Consider the following 6,249-nt stretch of genomic DNA (forward strand, 5'->3'; position numbering starts at 1 on the left):
AGCTAAATATTAGTAACTTCCCTGGTGGTCTAGTGGTTAAGACTTGGCTCCCCAATGCAGGGAGTGTGGGTTTGACCCTTGAGCAGGAAGCTAAGATCCACACGCCTCACAGCCAGAGCACCAGAACCTAAACATCATAACAAATTCAATAAAGACTTCAAAAATGGTCCACATCAAAAAAAATCTTAAAGAAAATAAAGTTAAATATTAAGGAGACATTTGACACTGACAAACATATATCCCTTGATATCTCATGAGAGTCCACTGGCGGACCCTGCTGATTGTCTACCAGCTATCCCCTAACCTAGCTATCTCTTACAGATTGAGCTTAATTTCATTTGAGATTGCTATAGGAAACCATTATGTCCCAATCCCTCGAACTAAATTCTGGTCAGTGAGAAGTAAGTGTATTGCTGTGTCTGAAATTTTTGAGTAGGTGTTTTAAAGGAGCTGATTTAGCTGGAAGATGTCTTTAGTTTCTGTGTTTGTTTTGTTTCCCTCAGTTGCATTTCATGATTTCTGGAACATAGATGTGATACCTGGTGCTCAAGCAGCCATCTTGTGATGCTGCAAATTGGTAACCATGAGCCACTTGTTCAGAGTGGCAGAGCACAAAGACAGAAGGAGCCCGGATCCCTAGTGGCTTTGTGGAGCCTGGACTTCACGCCTCTAGACTTGTCCACTTGAGTGAATAAAGCTTTCTGTGTTTAAGCAAGGCAATTTTAGATTTTCTGTTAAAAGTAGCTAGTCTAATCTGATGTAGGGAGAATAGAGGTTGGATAGAAATAATTGTTTTACTTAAGTCATGATTCAATAAAATTAAAATTAATCTGCATTGGGAACTCATTTTATTTAGACTAAGATGTCAAAAATGGTTGATTTTGAAGATAGTTCAGTGTTCTCTGAACAGTCCCAAGACAAAATAAAGCATTAATTATTTGTTGTTGTTTTGTTGCTTAATTGTGTCAGGCTCTTTTGTGACTGAACTGTAGCTTGCCAGACTCCTCTATCAGTGGGGTTTCCCAGGCAAGAATACAGGACTGGGTTGCCATTTCCTCCTCCAGGGGATCTTCCTGTCCCAGGGATCAGATCCTGCTGGGCAGGTGGATTCGTTACCACTGAGCGTTACTTGGGAAGTTGGAAGTCCAGAAGGTGTACCTTTTCTGAGTCATTTGAACACACTTTTTTTTTTTTTTTTAAACTCTTGAAGCCTGACTTTGTCAGAAGCCATGTTTTTAGCAGTAAAGGATCTGGATTCTTCTATTAATCTGGTGTATGATCTTTAACAATTCATCGAATCTCATTTACTTCAACTCTTCAACTATAAAAAGGATTTTACTGTTGATTTTATCAGCCAGACAGATGTTCTTCAATGCAAGGATGATGTTTCAGCCATCATTGTGTTCTCCCTTATACCTGTGCTTGACAAGGGTTTTTATTTGTTTGCTTGTGTGTATGTTTATAGTATATATACATGACATTTAATATTTAATTGATGCATTAAGTAAAAATCTTTAATAAAAATATCTTCTCTAATTTTAAAACACACTTTTAAAGATTTAACATACTATTTCTACTGCTTCAGTCTCTGTCCCTGTAAATTGTGTGATCAAATGGATGTGCTCCCTTAAGTCTGAGGGATTCAATGTTTGGTTGCATTCTAATATCCCAAGGCATTGTTTTTCAGTTAATTACTATAGGTATATGCTAAGTCGCTTCAGTCATGTCTTTGTGACCCCATGGACTGTAGCCCACCAGGTTCTTCTGTCCACAGTATTCTCCAGACAAGAATACTGGAGTGGGTTGCCATGCCTTCCTCCAGGGGATCTTCTTGACCCAGGGATCGAACCTGCATCTCTTATGTCTCCTGCATTGGCAAGCGGGTTCTTCACTATTAGTGTCACCTGGAAAGCCCCAATTACTATACAGATAAATAAAAATAAATACAATTTATTTTCCTATTATTCAATCTAACGAATTACATCACAATCTAAAATGCTTCTTATGCCAACTCAACTAGACTTCACAATGAGTAAAGGTGAGTTCAACAAACACAGGAAGTTGAAGAGGTTTCAGCAGGTGACAAAGAAGACAACTTTATGGTTTTGCTGTATGACAAATGGTGATCCCAAATACTGATTGACTTAGATGGAATTCTATTCTTTCGTATTAGAGACTATACAAAAAGATATTTTTAAAATGACCTCAGTGAATTAGCTAGGACTTGCACTAGACTATTTGATGACAGAGATAAAGTGGTTTATTTATTTATTTATATTTAAGTCATGCACCATCTGATCCCGTCAGCTCAGGGCATAGTGTCTCCCAGTAGTCCAAGCCAGAACCATAGGCAACACCCTTGACTCCTTCCCCCACATCAGTATCCCACATAGAATTACAGCCAGTTCACTCTGCCTCCTAATTATCTCTTAATCAATTACTTATAAAGTGGTTTAAGAAAACCAATAGGTAAAAGTTGATTTTCACTAATGTAGAACAAGTTTAGAGAGTCTTGGACTTGTACGAAGGCTTCTTAATGTCATCTGTATTCCAGGAGCCTTCCCCTTTTCTGCTCAACCATCCTCTGCACAAGTTGCTTCACAATCACAAAATGGGTAATGCAATGCCAGCCATCACATCTGAGTCTGGAGTAGAAAAACAAGGAAGGAGGAAGACTTTCTTTTTAGGGAGCATTTCCAGAGACTTCCTCCAACAAATTCTGCCTACATACACTTTGTAGAACTTAGTCACTTGTCTATCCCTATCTTTAAGAGAGAGTGAGAAATGTGGTATTTCAGCTGACTAAAGTCAGGGCACTGTAACTAAGGAAGATGTTTAATAATGATAGGAGGTAATCTGTGGGTGAACACAATGGGAAAATATGGTTTCTTAGTCTTTTAAAAAAAAATCTCATTTTAATTTTTCTGGCTGTGCTGCACTGCATGTGGGACAGAGCTTGCAACCCCTGCAGTGGAAACATGGAGCCCTAACCATTGGACTACCAGGGAAGCCCATGGTTTCTTATTCTTAACCAGTATTATCCTGCTCCAGGCAAATAAGAGGCTTCCCTGGTGGCTTAGACAGTGAAGAACCTACTTGCAATGCAGGAGACCTGGAGTCGATCCCTGGGTGAGGAAGATCCCCTGGAGGAGGGCATTGCAACCCACTCCAGTATTCTTGCCTGGAGAACCCCATGGAGGAGTCTGGTGGGCTACAGTCCATGGGGTCGCAAAAAGTGGGACATGACTGAGTGACCAATACTTTCACTTTTTTTAGGCAAGTAAGATTCTTAACAAAATATTTATCACTTATATAATAGTTAAGGGCCTACAGAGTAGTTAGGCTGAAGGGTCATGCTCTTTCACTTGTCAAGTTTTAAAAAATATTGCAAAGCATAAGTTTTAAAAGTCACACAAATAAAACCTCAGTCTTTTCAGAGATTAAAACCTGTTTACATCCTTAAGCCAGATGTGACCTGCAAATTGTGTTGGGGGAGGGGAGGGAGGAGTTGAGGTTGAGGAGAAGAGAAGCTTTTACAGTTGAAAATATTACGAGTAAACTGCTATGTTAAAAAACTAGGACATTTCACTCCACGTGCAAATTTGTGACTTCCCTTGAAAAATTGGCAGGTGTGGCAACACTGAGTATATATTCCCAAAGGCTACCAATTGCTAAGAAGTGACAAGTGACTTCTTGAGGGCCCCTGCCAGCGCCAGTGCCCTCTGAGGCTTGCCATTTCTGTCTCAGATAAGAAGGCTGTCGACTGCCATTTATTATGACGTTTGTACTATTGTTCTCTGAAGGTAGATGTAGTGAAGACAAGAGACACATTTTCTGTGCTTTTATCTTCTCAAAAGCAGAGTAATGAAAAAGCACTGCTTTTTTAAAGCAACCTAATATGTTTAATTACTTTCCTGGACCCTGCAGGCATTAAAGGTTATGACTGCTTGCACTCCATGACTTTTCAATATAAAATGGATTATGTTGCCATTTTCTGCACAGTGTAATTTGCTTCTTCATTATGTTCGTTGTTATTGTCTTCACTCCCATCCTCACATTTGAGTGGAAGCTCTATGAGGGCAGAGATCTTTGTGTCTAGAACAGCGCCTCAAACATGGAAGGAACTCAGTAAATATTTGTTGAACACATTTATTGAGCCCCTACTATGTGAAAGCATTATAGGATACATATACAAATGTTATCTCATTGACAAAAATTATTAACATACTTCCAAGTTTAGATGTTTACTCTCCTTTGACCAATAAGAAAACTGAGGCTGGGAGAGGTTAACTCACTTAAGATCAGACTGCTAGGCTTCCATAGAGCAAAGATTTAAATCAAAGTCTGAGCAAAGATGACCCCGTGAGCATTGTTCCTGAAATGGCTCTCTCAGGTCCACAATACAGTGGGAAAAGCATGTTAAGCTTATCAATCCTGAAAGAAAATATGCTTCCTATGAATCTGTGTTAAATATTAATATTTTACATACAACCTTTTATAATATAAATTTTGATCTTCACTTGGGACATTTCTGTGGTAAAGAGGAAGGCACATCATCTTCCTCACATCAGACCCATTCTCTCCACATCAAAATCAATGGGTTAAATAGATGGCTTCCATGTGGAATTGCTCTTAACTCTTCATATCCTGATAGTATGCAAATTTGCATTTCCAAAGCAGATGTCTGTCTTGAATTCCATATCCATACTGCTTATTCCAGGCTTCCCTGGTGACTCAGATGGTAAAGAATCCACCTGCCAATGCAGGAGACCCAAGTTCGAACCCTGAGTTGGGAAGATTCCCTAAAGAAGGGAATGGCTACCCACTCCAGTATTCTTGCCTAGAGAATTCCATGGACAAAGGAGCCTGGTGGGCTACATTCCATGAGGAAGCAAAGAGTCGGACACAACTGAGTGACTTTCACTTCACTTCACCGCTTTTTCTGGTCTGATGGCTCCCAGAAATCTCAAATTCAGTACCTTCAAAAGCAGGTGATTTAACTCCTACATGCATGAACACTTTCCTGCCATCCCTAACTTTGTTAGTAACAAAACCATCGCCTCTTTGTCCAAACAAACATCAAACCCAGAATTCTGCAATTAGCAGAGCATAAAAAGAATAGCACATGAATGCATCCAAAAGAGATAGATTAATGAAGTGAATAATTACAACACTTTGGCCAGATAACAGATTACAGAGGCACACTATGAAAGCTAATGAGCACACAGAAAACTCACAATACTTCCCCTCCATGGGCAAGTAGAGAAAGCTCCATGAATAAAGTGGTAGAAGACATTCTAGGTGGAACGAAAGTAAGGATTCCAAAACCAAGCAAAGCCAAAAGCAAGTGACCCAAAGCAAAATGAAACAAGCAAAAACCAAGGTCTACTTGAGCTCCAAAAACCACAGTTTGAAAACCGCTTGGGGGCGGGGGCGGGGCTGGAGGGGTTGTAGAGCTGGAGGACCAGTGAAGATGGTCCAGTAAGGGCTGAGTGGTTAAACACAGCAATGAATCTGGAGACTGACAGTATGTGAGGGTGTGAGGACGAGGCCCTAGATACTTTCTTGAGTAAGTGGGAGGATCATGAAACCATTAATCACAAGGAGAGAAGCAAAGCTGTTTTGTTGTGGAGAGATAGTGGCTGCTGTTTGAAATATTCTGAGCTTGTGGTATTTACAGGAGTCTCAGGAAGGTACTTCCTGTTCAATGAACAGACTTGATGCTCCGCACACCCACTACCCATTCTTTATTACTTAATACCCATGTAATCCTTCCCCAAACACTAGATGCTCACTTAGGGCAGAGAGCACTTTTTATTAACATTTAGTTTTCTATCTAGTTAATAAATGGTATAACTACTTTTTCTTGCATGTATATTCAAAGCATTTTTTCCTTCCTCTGCTTGATGAGGACTGACTAGGCATTCCCCTTATACCTCTTTCATTCTCTGACCCCAGACTCTCCCCGCCAACTCCTCACCCCAACTCTAAGCTAGAGGGTTTTGTTATGAAAATCAAGTTGTCAATGGCATGTCAGTGAGGATTACTATTGGGTGAAATAAAATCAATGTGAGAAAGGATGTGGATTATATCTGGATGAAACTTTTATCAAAAAATGAAGGAAAAGGGATTCATGTCAATGTATGGCAAAACCAATACAGTATTGTGAAGTAAAAATATTTAAAAAAATTAAAAAATTTTAAAAAAATGAAGGAAAAAAAAAGGAAAAAAAAAAAAGACTTCAGAGAG

The sequence above is a fragment of the Budorcas taxicolor genome, chromosome 22 (genome assembly GCF_023091745.1).
Source record: "Budorcas taxicolor isolate Tak-1 chromosome 22, Takin1.1, whole genome shotgun sequence".
NCBI lineage: Eukaryota > Metazoa > Chordata > Mammalia > Artiodactyla > Bovidae > Budorcas > Budorcas taxicolor.